This window comes from Panthera uncia, chromosome D4, assembly GCF_023721935.1.
Source record: "Panthera uncia isolate 11264 chromosome D4, Puncia_PCG_1.0, whole genome shotgun sequence".
In the NCBI taxonomy this organism is placed as follows: domain Eukaryota; kingdom Metazoa; phylum Chordata; class Mammalia; order Carnivora; family Felidae; genus Panthera; species Panthera uncia.
Genome location: NC_064807.1, coordinates 81049489 through 81063193, shown reverse-complemented (window position 1 = coordinate 81063193; position 13705 = coordinate 81049489). Strand labels below are relative to the sequence as shown.

Here is a 13705-nt window from a genome sequence, read left to right as displayed (position 1 = left end):
TCTCTAAGACACGGGACCGCGACCAGCCCCGTCCTTCCAGGATGGCAGGACCTCTGTACAGGGTGGGCCTGCAGAACCTAGAGGTCGGCAGCTGATCTCCTGCCTCGTAACCCAACCGCCAGCCCACAACGGGAAGGTTCCCTCCCCTGAACACACAAATCCCAATCTGCTGCTTCCCACCCACAGCTCCCCAGGCCAAGGCCCACGTGCCTGGACACGGCATTCCAAGTCCTGCCCGGCCGGCATGGGCCTGCCCTCCTGCATTTCCCAACTCCTCCACCCCACCCCAGGCCCCTGAACAGAAGGGCCTCCCCTTCCTGACCACATACCCGTGTGGCAAAGTCCCACCCGTACATCAGGACCAGATCCTGGGTCCTACTCAGACTTGACACTTCCTGGGAGGTCTTGGTAAAGTCTCACCTCAGATGTCTCCGTCCATAGAGAAGCAACAGTTGAACCCTGAAGAGCGGGCACGCAGGGGCAGTGGGGCGCTACCAAGGCCCCCCTTCCCCATCTGCTGGCGTCTAACTGATTTCTTGGTCATTCTCTCTTCCTCCTCTGCTGGCCTTTCAAACAGGAAACCCATCTGTGTGGTCATCTCTAAACCGTCAGTGTCTCGCCCAGGGCCTGGCCGAGGGAGCAGGCTGAATAAACTTCTGACCAGCCAGGGCGGGGAAGCCGGCGGTTCCTCCCACGCTCCTGAAACCCAAGCAAGAAAAGTGCGCCTTGGTGCACAGGGCCCCCCTCAGATCAGACAGAAATCACCGAGCCACTCAAAACAGACCTTCCCTCACACTGCAGGGCTTCCCAGAGCCTTTTTAAAATTGAGAAGGTTCCTAATCACCTTTCATTTCCTCCTGCTTGTTTAATAAAACTCGATTCTGGGGAGAAAAAATATATATATAGGAGCGGGACACATCTCGTCCTTCAGTTAAAGGAGCAGTGAGGCAACTGGTTTCCGTCCAGGAAGGCCTTTGGCTCCAGGACCTGGTGAAGGCCATGCCTCATCCCACCCGCTGGGAAGAGGAAGACACTTGGCACTTCCTCTGGGCCAACGCGGCACCTCAGCACATCCCCGCTGTGAGGTCTGCAATGACCCCGTTTCACGGAAGGAGAAACCAAGGCACAGAGAAGTGACCCACCAAGCCCCGGCCTCCAGCAGGATGGCAAGTCCTGTGTTTGAACCGAAACCTAACTCCCTCCAAAGTCTGGGCTTTAATCTCATTCGCTTGGGGCAATCCTTGGAGACCACCTCGGAGCTGGAGGAAGCTGGGATCTCACTCACTCACCCCTTGGGCAATCCCACCATCCCAAGGACCCCTGCCCTTTAGATAAATGACCTCAGTCTCTCCTCAAGGCCTTCGTGGACTCTGCTCCCCCTCCCTGGCATGAACTGCCTCCAGGCAAACCTGGCTCCTGCTTCAGAACCCAACCTGGGCTACCTCCTCCAGGTAGTTTTCCTGGACTCCCTCAGTCAGCTACTCCTTGGCTCCACAGCCTTTGTCCTGGTGTTGTCGCTGCCTGTTCACATGCTTTTCCCTCCCCAGATGAAGATTTCCTTGAAGGCAGAGACCAAGCCACTCATCTCTGCAGCCCCAGCAGGCCACAAAGGGAGGGCCAGGTAAATGGCTCTCATCTAGTCCGTAAACGCCAGAGGCCAGAAAGGAGAAGCCTGAGGTCCTGGGGCCAGCTCATCGCAGGGGCCACTGGCAATGGATAATTTCAGGGAGAAATTCCTCTACCCCCATCTCCTGTCTTAGACCATAACTACTGCCTTGACAACCAATAACCAAAGGAGGAAACCCAGCGGACCGGCCCCCAGCTTCGGTGTTTGGGAAAAGCATGCCCTGGGAGCCACCATAATCCCACCCAGGGATTTCCACACGTGGGACGTTCTTGACCCCCTTGCCTCGCCTTATTTGGTTTCCTGCCCCCGTCTTAAGGTTTGAAGGGAGAGCTATCCCTGGTGGGAGAATCTTCTGCGGAGAACTCACTGCTCAGACATCAGACACGAGCCCAGGCAGCCGAACTTCACCCGGGAGAAATAAAAGAATTTTTTCTGCCTCCCTCATAACCTCAGGGCTTCTGGCAGAGCCCGCGAACGCACAGTGTGAAACCTGGTATTGACAACTGCCCTCACCCCCAAGCTGGGTGGTGGCAAAGGTCATGCCAGGCTGGAGATGGTGCTGACCCCCGCTGGCAGCCCCCACCAGGCGGATGATCAAGTGAGCAGCAGTGACAGAGGTACAGCCAGGTCAGGTACCCCAGGAGTCCAGGCCCCAGAAGTCTCTCCTGCCTGCCTCCCTGCCACTTGCTGTGCACACCCTTGCGGCAAAGGTGGCAGCAGGAAAGAGTGAGGGCTTCCCCGTAGCTGGAGACAGGGCAGAGGCCAGTACCTTGCAAAGTGGCTCCTGAGAAGCTCAGGAGAAGTGCTGCTCAGCTCAGGGTCGAGGTTGGGTATGTGCAGTGCAGGGGCCTCTGGGCATCTGGGAGGCCTCTCTGTGCCAGGGCGGGTGAGGGAAGAGGGGCCGGCCCTGTCTCGGTGTGGGACTTCCCCTGCCCGAGACTCCCATCCCCAGTCCCTGCCAAAAGGAAACTCCCCCACCACCCGCTGCTCCAAAAATAACTCCACTGCCACCTCCGTGGTGAATGGAACTTGTCACAGCCACCGGGGAGCCCTATGGTCACCAGGGACTGGAATCTGATGGCAGCGGCCACCAGACAGTCTAGGAAAACACAAGTGTGCCCCAAACCAGCAGGCTGGGAATGCAATCAGAATGCACTCTGGGATCACCCAGTCCTGCTCCCCTTTTACCTTCCGGGAAACTGAGGCTGGAGGACAAGAGGCTGGCTAGGGCCGTGAGCACAGCAGTGGCAGCATGTGGCCAGGACCCAGCCTCCCTAACCCCTTCCATACCCTACGATGCTCAGGCAAAGGGATGTGCTCTCCAGGCTCTTTATGAACCCCTTTCCCCCAACCCAGAACCAGGCACACTGCCAGCAGACGGCAGGATTAAACCAGCCTGGGCTTTGGGAAGGACAAGGTGTCCCTTCCCTTGTCCCTTGCACTCCATCCCCACCCGTCCCTGCTGGGGCCCAGCAAACGCTAAGAAGTATAAAAGTTCTTGCCGTCCCTTGAAAAGCCTAACCCTTTCTAGTCTCTTCCTTTGTAAGCTGGGACAAAGATATTTGTTGCCTCAGAGAGGAGAGCTTTGGTAGGAAGCGGCCCTGCTTCGGAGTCCTGGGTCTGCCATGTCCCAGCTGCGGGTACCCCAGCGTTACCACCCTGGGCTGCTGGAGGGGGCCGTGATGTTACATGAATCAAAAGTACTTAGCCATGGGCCCGGCACGTAATAGACACCCAATCAATGGAGTTACTATTCATTATTATTACATCCTTATTCAGGACCCATACTCTCCCACCAAGGCTGTGGATCCTGGAGCTGAGGACTCAGCGTGTCCCTGCCTTCCCTTCTTCCATACGTCTTCCCAGCTGCTCTCTGTGTGCAGGGCCCAGGCTGATGGCCAGTCACCCTGAGGTGACTCAGACAAAACCCCGCTGCCTTTATAGTGTCCACAGGAGAGAACCCCTGAAACACAGAAGCAGATCCAAAGGCCAGAAAAGAACAGGAAAGGTACCCCCAGGAAAAAGACTGATGCATTCTCACTTTGGGCCAGGCAAGGTCACGGACAGCTTTCTACAACAGGTGGAGTACGAGGTGGCCTAGATGGATGGGCAGGTTTAGGAGCAGAGGGGAAGGGACACAGTGGGATCAAGGGCACGGAGGCTGGTGGACCTGAGCAGACGTGAACTTGGGAAGGCTCCAGGCCAGCCCCGGACCTCAGTCTCCAAAAAGCTCCCCTGTGGCCAGCACCTGCCTCCTCCTCCAGAACAAGAGCCACCTCTACCCTGGGCAAACTACCCCCCTCTCCCCCCACCAATGCCCCATCTGCAGCTCGACCGCTGGGACTGACACAGGCATATGGCAGCTGAGGCCCCAGAGGGCACACGGAGCCAGATCCTGGCACCATGGCTCGGCCACCTGCCAGCATACCTTCCCCGCCGGCCGGGCCCAACTGTCGGGCATATGCCAGGTGCTGGGCCCCTGGGTGGCCGCTGCTGGGTCCAGGCCAGCCTTCCACAGGCCTGTGGGGTAGACTCTGCCCAGGCCCTGGTGTGTGCAGCACTCAAGGACCGTCCTCCATAACCTCGCTATGGGGGTGTCATCGGCCTTGACTCACAGAGGAAGCTCCAGACTGGCTGGACCAGGTCCCCGAGTTGGGCACTGTCTAATGTTTTTCTTCTGCTTCTGGGATCCTGTCTGCTGGAGAGAATTCGAATTCTCTCCAGGGCAGAGAGCTGCCTCTGAGGGGAGAGTGTGCTCCTGTCCCTCGGGACACAGCACAGCGCCCAGGGAACACAGATTCACACCGTGTGAGCCAACCCCAGGGAGCCTTCCTCTTCCTCCTGGGCCTGAGGTGGTGAGAAACCTCCAGAAGTCTAACTCAGCTCTGCTCAGCCCCTGTGCCCTCAAACACTCATGTTCACTGCTGGTCGCTCCCCACGTCTGTCCACCTGGGACACGGAAGAGGGGGGCAGAGCGGTGCCGGCGGGGGAGGGGGGGCGCCGACAGGTGCACCAGCCCCTCTGCCAGCTGCAGGGCCTCCTGAGCTACCACGTGCCTCCGGCACCATCTCCACAAGGCTGAGCTCCACTTCTCCATCCAGTCCTGCCACCCGGCACGGAGTTATTGGCCAACAATCACAGCTTCTGGGGCCATACCTTCTGGGACAGGTGAGGTCCCTGCGCCTTCCTGTGTCAGGATCCTCGCTGACCCAAGCAGGGCCTGGGAAACGCAAGGCCGTTTGTAACCCATACGGGTGATTTCTGCTCGGAGCGGTGGCATGTGGCATGGCGGCTGGCCAGGGAGGGGGTGTCGGGGTGGGGGGAGGCTAGGGCCTGGGACTCTCCCAGGACCGCGTGGCCTTGGGGAAATCTCGGCCTGTGTCTGGGCCTCAGTTCCCCACCTACAACGTAGTGGGTCGGCCCCACAGTCGAGGGGCTCTTTCTGTGCTGACGCTTTGTAGGAGTTGACGGAGGCCTTGCTGGCGTCCCCGGCTGAGCTCAGGGATCCTGTATCTAATCATGTGTGTAGTGCTGGGAGGAAAACCAGATCTTCTGGGTCTGGAATTGCTGAGGGGACACCCTGTCTGGTTCGAGAAGACTTTCAGAAGCCCCCTGAACACTGCCCTTCCTCACTCACGACAAGCCACAGCATATGGGGGCATGGCTCACACACCCCCCCCCACCCCCTGCCCCGGGCTCCCAGACACACAACCACGGAGGTGAGTACGTATGTGGGAGGATCACACACAGAGTACCCCCTAAGTGCAGTGTGCTGGGCCTGGTCCTTCTGGAGTGAGAGCTGCACACACTCGAGCCACTCGTGTGCTCATAAAATAACCCTGCAAGGCAGACACACTGCATCCATCTGACAGTTGGGAGAACTGAGGCTCAGAGGTCACGTGGCTTGCCGGAGGCATCCCAGCTGGAGAGAGGCCGACCCTGGATGAAAAATGCAGGCCTGAATCCTCACTCACCTGGACATCCCCTGCAGTGTACAGACTGGGTTCCTGCCCTCAGGGAAAAAGGCAAATGTGGTGGAGAGGGGACGAGAGCAAAGTGCTTACCTAACGTTGCAAAATCACAAAAGGGGCCAATGCTTCTAACTTGAGCCAATCAAGGGGGCTTCAGGGAGGTGGTGGCTCTTGGTCCACCTGGGACCAGAGGGCCAGGGAGTCAGGAGGCAGCCTGGCACAGGCTCTAGAGTCAGAGAGCCCCAAGTTCAAATCCTGTGCTGCCTCTGTCCAGCCACATGAGCTCCAGGCCAGTCCCGAAGTCACCTCGTTGTCGTTCCTTCCTCTGTAAACAGGGGGCTGGGGAGGACCCACTTCTTAGGGTTGTTAAATGAGGACATGAAGGCAAAATACCAGCCTAGGACTATCAGGAGCCTGGAACACACAAGAGCTCAATAAACGTGGCTGTTGCTATTATGATTACCGTTATCATCGTGAAAAGAACAGTGCTTGTTCAACAGCAAACCCTTCTGGCGGCTCACTCTGCAAACCAACTGTTCACAATAAGGCCAGTCTTCATTCTCCAGGGGACCCCAGTCTCATGGCCAACCGGGCCCTTGGGCCTGCGGATGTGGCTGGAGGCACCCGTGGTCTCTGGGGGATCCCCCCTTTCCGGAAACACGGGCGAGGCCACGCTACCTCCTGCCGCATTCTCTCGGAAGCTGGGAAGTGATGGCAAAGCGTTTCACAAAGTTACCAGGACGATGAACCTGAGCCGCCCCCCTCCCCCAACCGTCTCAATAAAATAAATCTTGGCCCACGGCTGGCGAGAGACCCTATATATTTACATGACGATCGTGCCTCATGATCACAGGGCTCGTGGTTCCGGCAGGCGGCGTGTGGCAGGGATGCCGGCGGTCCTAGGAGACTCACTATTTTCCGGCGACTTTTATTGTCCATTATATCCTGGCGTTTACAGGGCTCTGCTCCGGGCCTGGCAGGAATATCGCACACAGTGGGGCCGGCAGGCCTTAATATTGCAGTCGCTGTACAGCAGCTGTGTCTCCGGGGCTCATCCATCCCGCCCAAGTCTCTGGGCGACACCAAGACCCCCAGGAGCCGTGGGGGCTCTGGCGGGACAGGGCTGGGGATGTGTCCCAGGCACAGCTATCACCCCCCACACGCACCCCCAAGCCATCTGCTTGGCTCCAGTCTGGGGTCCCAGGCCGGGGACACTGCTAACTCTGTGGCCTTGGGCCTGCACAGGGGAGGGTGCAGAGGGGCGCTGGAGCCACTGCTGGCTCGTGAGGGCCGCTGGCTACGTTCTCAGGGATTTCAGGAGACAGTTGCTATCACTTTGGTTGCTTGAAATCAAACACGGGAGGAAGATTTACACCGTGGAATTTGGCAAACACTACGCACCGGGGCTCTGGACAAGTGCCTCCCTCCACCCCCCCCGCCAGGGAGCTGTTTGTTCAACACTTGGCAGCGGACTCGGGGAGGGAGTGACCCAGTGGGCCACTGTGGGGTATGGGAACTTCAGAGTCAGGTGTGGATCCTAATTTCCTCAACCACTTGCCGTGTGGCCGGAGAGAAGTTATTTCCCTTTCTGAACCTCAGCTTTCCTATTGGTAAAATGGGGACATACCTAAGTTCCCAGGGCTGCTGCAAGGCTTAGAGCACCTTATGGGAAACCCCCCTGTGTCGAGCTTAATACATATCAGGTGCTTAATAAACAGTAACTTTTGTCACTTATTCATTCAACACCTACCTGAGCACCTACTCTGTACCAGACACTGGGGTGGGGGTGGGGGATACGTAAATGCCCCGGGTGGGGGGATAAATATTTAATTCTTCACATCCGGACAGTTCTTGAACGTCTGCACAGGGATTTATACCCACACCATCTTATGAAGCCGCATGACAACCTGGAGAGGTGGGCAGAGCGGCATTTCTGAGACAGGGGCTCAGGGGCGGGCATGATTTGCCTGAGGCCCCTGTGTGGGGGTAGCAAGGTGGGGCTCAGCCTTGAGTCCCCACCTCCTGCTGCGGGTCCATCGTGGCACCCATCTCCGAATTCCCAGGCTCAGCTGGGCTGGCCCCCCGATGGTGGCCGGCTGACCTCAGAGTGAACCCACACACAGAAGACAGGAGAACTAGGAGCGAGGCGACACCGGTCCAGCATCCTGGCCACTAGTCTTGGCTCCGTGGCCTCCCTGCTCCAGGCCCTCCCCTCTGGGCCCCAGGGTCTCCATCAGAAGGTTGACAGGGCTGCACTCAGGATGCTGTTGGCCCTGACGGGCCAGCATCTGTCTCCAGGCTTCCTGGCTTGGCCAAGCGTCCCCTCCTGTCCACAGCCAGAGAGGACTCGGGTGTGTCAACACCTCCTATGCTCCAGCTGGGTCCCAGGTAAGCCAGGGCCTTGTGGGTGGGAAGAAAGAGGGGAGTGAGACAGCACAGGACTCCGACCCAGCCACCCTGGGTTTGCTAACTCACCCTGCTGGGCAGGGCTCGCCTACCCATTTCATAGGTGAGGACAGTTAAGTTTGGAGGGGTGACCCCAGGCTGGCAGCATCCAGGGCTCAGGGCTGGGGTCCCCAGCAGAGGCCGCAAAGCCCCTCGGTTCTGACGCCCTGGAGGCCTATGGATGTGATGCTCCTGGCTACCCTGGACTCAGCCCAGAGGGACAGCAGAGCATTTTGCCGAAACAGGGGAGTGAGAAAAAACACAGGCAACACCGATGACTCAAAGAACCTTTGCAACAGGAGGTGGGCAGAAGTGGGTGGCATGTCTGGTGGGCTTCAGCTCACTTCCTAGAAGGATGTGCCACCAGCTTTTGCGCCCGTCACACTCACACGACGGTCAGCACGGACCTGCATTTGGGTGGTACCTCCTGGCCCACCCGCCCCCAGGGCCATCACAGGCTGGCAGGTGGGGGCCGTCCACCTGTCAAGGGACGGAAACTTCTCATTCCACAGATGGGGAAACTGAGGCCCGGGAAGCGGGGTGGGTGGGCTGGTTCAGGGATACTCAGTAGGGACTGAAGTCTTTAAACTCCTTTACCAGGGGCGCCTGGGTGGCTCGGTCGGTTAAGCGTCTGACTTCGGCTCAGGTCATGATCTCACAGTCCGTGAGTTCGAGCCCCGCGTCGGGCTCTGTGCTGACAGCTCAGAGCCTGGAGCCTGTTTCAGATTCTGTGTCTCCCTCTCTCTCTGCTCCTCCCCTGTTCATGCTCTGTCTCTCTCTGTCTCAAAAATAAATAAACGTTAAAAAAAAAAAAAATTTAAACTCCTTTACCAAAAGGGTAATTTTCCTATTTGAGGAAACAGGAAAGGAGAAATCCTCTGGAGCTTCAAAAGAAAAAAAAAAAAAAAAGGGAGAAAAAAGAACTAGCAGCCGAACAGAATTGCAGCAAGGCCCCCAGCCAGCCCAAAGAGGTTTCCGAAATTCTGTGCAGTCTGAAGTTTTGCGGGCTGAAGGGTCACGCGATTTCCTTTGCAAGAGGCAGAGTTGAAAAAGTCTGACTGAGGGTGAAGGGGGAGGAGGGAAATGTCCACGGGACTAGAAATCATGAGTTTCAGCCTGGCTGCCCCAATGACTTGCTGGATGACCGCAGACGAGTCCCTTGCCCTTTCTGGGCCTCAGTTTACCCTTATTCATTCACCACGTGCCAAGCCTTGTTCTAACACCACTTAAGTGACGTGAATCACCCCTCATAGGTACATTATTATCTCCGTTTACAGAAGGGGAAAACTGAGGCACAAAAAGGTCAGGCACGCTGTGCTGGTGAAGGGCTGGGATCTGGAGCAAGGTGATGCGGTTCCAGAACCCACGCTCCCAATGACAAGGCCCTCTCGCCTGCAGCATGCTGATCTCCAGCGGGCATCCTGCTTTTAGGGGCTTTGCATCTGGGGCTTGGATGCCAGCAGGCCTGTTTCTGAAGACACTGGGCCATCCTCCTCAATCTCGGCTGCCGTTCTGAGCTGCTGTCTTTTCTGTGACCTCTGATTGTGTCTGTTTGCTCAGCAGCCTTTATAACCACAGCCTGGGGCTTCGGGAGGCTCCCAGGTCACTGCAGCCATCGACTCATCTCTTTGAGCCTCCCTGGGTGCCGGGAGTCGGAGCAGGGATGGACGGCCCCGCTCTGATGTCCATTTTGGAGTTTTACACACAGGTCGGCCTCTGGGACCGCGGGAGGGAGACTTGCCATTCAGGCATCCAAGAAAGAGGGAAAAAACATCTATTCATAGCCAGACAGAGCCCGCTCTGTGGAAATGATGCTACCGACGTGACAGGCAGCCCAGCTGTGTAAGAGATTCCCGAAAAGCCTGACCTGGGAACGTCCACGTGGAAGGCTCAAAGGCTTGGGTGGTCACCGAGCTTATAAAATAACGCCTGGATGCTCAACCATGAAATTCCTGAGGGAATCAGGTTCTGACCCAAAACCTGTCTTCCAAAACAAAATTCTTCAGACAACAGACATTTTTTGGCTTAAGCAAGCAGACTGCTGATCTGTTTCACCCTGATCTCTAACGTAAGGAATACTCCGGCTAAGAACAGCCACCGTATCATGTGATCCTACCCCATGCCACACACCATGCCACATATTTCGTCCACTTGCTCATTCCCACAGGGCGGGAATTACTATCTCCATTTTGCAGGTAAGGAGACTGAGGCTCGGAGAGGAAGATGTTTGCACAGCTGGGAGACCGTGGAGGTGGAGGTTTGAAATCCGGTGCCAGCCTGGAGCGGAGGGAGCTGGGGACAGACCCAGCGGAACCTGCTGTATACATCACCAGGAGGCCTGGCACACGTGGAAGAGGAGAGAGAGAGTTCTCCACACCTCCATCCCTCCACAGGCCTGGGAATAAGTCCTGCAGAGGAACGGGGCGGGAAGGGCCACCGTGACTGCAGTTAAAACAACCAGCGAGGCTGCCTCAGTCCTGCCTTTTCAAAGACACCGGAATCCATTAACTGAGGATGTTGCGCTGAGTACCCAGAAAGTCCCCCATACCACGTTCAAACTGTTGCACGTCCGTGGCAACTGCTAGCCAAACGTGTGCTATTGCCACACTTCTGTTTATTCCTGGGAGCAGGAGAAACTCTGAATCCATTCGAGAGTTCATGTCTCATCAGAGACCTCAGAAGGGCCCCAAGGAAGCCAGCAGTCCCCATCCTGTATCTTCAAGACTGGAAACCAAGGAACCGAGCAGAGAAGTGTCCAAGGACGTTCAATCATTTGTTCACTCAATTTTCAAACACGTACTATGACCAGCCTCTGTCCTCAACGGGGCTCCTTGTTTACAGATAGGAGTCTCACACCAACACCTACAGCCCAGCGACATCACTGTTGTGTATGCCCAGGGTGTGGTGACCCAGGGAAAGGTATGTGCAGTCTGTGTGTCCCATCTCAGAATGGGAAGCAGCTCTGAGCAGGGGAGCAGGGGGAGGGCACTCCAGGCAGGGAGAACAGCAGCTGCAAAGGCCTGACGGCTAGGCAAGTCCAGCATCAGCTGTGGGACAGAGGCCCAAATGACAGCAGTGGCCTCAGGTCTACAGCAGAAACTCTAAAGCAGGACTGATGAGGGCCCGTGAGCATCTGCACACAGGGCTCATAAGGGCTGCAAAGCCAGATCCCCTGCCAGTGCTCTTCTGCACACCCCTCTGCCTCCCATGGCACCAAGCCCAGGTATAATTTTATTCAATGCATCACGTGAGGAATCAAAGCCCCACATGTGGTTTAGCGGCACCTTCCCTCCGCCAATGCTACCTGCACACACTTGACCTCCTCACGCCTACCATGGTTAGCTCAGGTAACTGTGTCCATGCCCAGGAGCAAGGAAATGCCTACAGAACCTTCCTCTCAAGGGACTCTGTTGGGACCAGGTCTCAAGAGTGCTGTGAAGTGTACTTCAGGCCCCACGATACTCTCTCTTATCTGGCTTGTTTTTATTGAGCGCCTACTGTGCACCAGGCTCCGTGCGAGGCACTGGGAAGATTCACAAAAGGGGGCTACAAGCCACTAAGTCACACAGCCATCTCCTAATCGTTCGGGGCTAGAATCATTACTTCGATTTCACAGTGGGGGCGATGCAGAGCTCAGAGAGGCCCTGGGACTTGCTTGAGCGAGATCATTGGCTAGGAGGTGTCAGGGCTGGGATGCTAACCCAGAAACGTCTGACCACAGAGCCTGTGCCAAACTAGATAAGGGTCCCTGGAGGAAGAGAAGAGACTGGATCCCTCCTCCCTGCCACACAGGCAGCCTTTTATCCACAAAGCAGGCAGAGGCTTCACTGGCGGTACTGCTGGGAATGGCGGGGCCCTGTCATTGCCGGGAGGGGCCCCCTCCACGCCAAAAGCACAGCCAGGCTTATGCAGAGCACGGGGGGGGGGGGGGGGGCTCTCGGTGCCAAGGTGTCCTAGCAGGTGCCACCGAAAGACTAGATACTGATGGCCTGTCTTTCAAAAAGTTGAAGTGAACCAATCCACTCATGTGTGGCGCCTGCATTAAAGGACAGAAAGAAGTCTAGGACGCAGAGCACAGACTCTGGAGTCAGAGTGCAGGGTGGCTAGGTCCCCTCCCATGAGACTGTTCAGTAGGGAGGGTGTCACACGACCTGGCCCTGGCTGTGGTGACGGTACTCCCTCCCTGGACTTGGGTCCTTGAGTGCATCTGTCCCCTCCAGCAAGCACGTCAGCAGGGATGCTGGGGCCACCTGGGTCCTGCAATCACAGGCGGCCTTAGCAGTCCATCTTGGGGACCCTGTTTTAACTCAAACAGCGGCAGACACTTGGCAATGCCCTATCCAGAACAGGCCTTCCTCCTCACCCCCTCAAGTCCCTGTCCCAGGCTGAACAGTGTCCTCACAAAACTCGTGTCTACCTGGAATGCGGGAACGTGGCCTCATCTGGGAATAGGGTCTTTGTGGATGTCATCAGTGGAAGATGAGGTCACACAGGATTAGGGTGGCCCAAACCCAACGACCGGTGTCTTTATAAGAAGAGGGACACACAGGGAGAAGGGCATGTTATGACAGAGGAAGGGACTGGAGTGATGAGTCTACGAGCCAAGGGGCGCCAAGCATCGCTGGCAACCACCAGCAGCCAGGAGAGAGACGTGAAACACACTCTCCCTCGGAACCTCCGGAAGGAACCAACCCCTGCCAACACCTTGATTTTAGGCTTCTGGCCCCAGGACTGTGAGAGACTAAACTGCCGTTGTGATAAGCCCCCAGTTTGGGGTGATTTGTTATGGGGGCTCTGGGTAACTCACCCACTCCCGCCTCAACCCCAAGCATGGCCGCTGTTCACAGGCCGCCAGCTCCCCAGCCTCCCCAAGCACTGAAGACTTCCTGGAAGACTCCAGGCTCAACTTCTGTTTCTCAGGCTGCAGAGGAAATAAATCAGTGGTTCCCAGGTCTGGGGATTTCACAGGCCTGTAGCGTTTCCCCTAAATTCTGAAGATGGACCTTAGAAGGTTGCCAACTTTTTTTCTGGCACCTACGATAAAATTCCCACCTATTATCACCGTCCTGCGTGAAAGAGGACACCTGACATAAGAAAGTAGTTGACGCCAGGCCTGTCTTTAAGTTTTCTCATTTCCTATAGATGGGTGAGAATCTCACACAGCCCCGGGCCTGGCGTGGATCTGGCATTGGGGAACCAGCAAACTCAAGCCAGCGTGCCCTCCCGAGTGATTATTTTTATTCAATCCTGGCCGAGGAGAAGTGAGGCTGGCCTCCCCCACTCTCCTCTGTGGACGAAAAAGGTTTTCTCCCTCTCAGAAATTTGCCCAATATACCCCAGTTAACCTGTGGGTCATTCCAGACTGGGTGATCTCCCAGCCCCAGGAGGAGGCATTCCAGGCCAGTCAGTGAGGGAGGGTCCTAAGGAAAAGAAAATACAAAGGAAAAAGCAGGGGAAGGAGAAAGAAGCCCAGACCCTTCTTTTGAAAAGAAAAAAACCAAAGCGTGAAATTACTCAATGTACAGACATCACGGGCCGGATGACTCCAGCTCTCTTCAAAGACACCTCGTAAACCCGCACCCGGCCTCAGAGGGAAAGGCCAGATGCCAGGCACTCCAGAAGGAGCTTTTCGAAACATCTGGCCCTGGCGGCTTGATGACCC

The 13705-nt window shown here is 56.7% G+C and overlaps 1 protein-coding gene across 5 annotated transcripts in view; it reads right to left on the bottom strand.

Annotated features, from left to right (window-relative positions):
• Positions 1–13705, bottom strand: part of NEK6 (NIMA related kinase 6) — an 86169-nt gene that overhangs the window by 52456 nt on the left and 20008 nt on the right. Inside the window, exon 1 of one of the 5 annotated variants that reach the window (XM_049637687.1) lies at positions 2397–2600. The exons of 3 other annotated variants lie outside the window; for them this stretch is intronic. The gene's annotated coding sequence lies outside the window, so the exon portion shown is untranslated. Of the gene's footprint in view, positions 1–420; positions 597–2396; positions 2601–13705 lie in introns of those variants that run through there. One more of the 5 variants, XM_049637671.1, reaches the window with a different exon arrangement.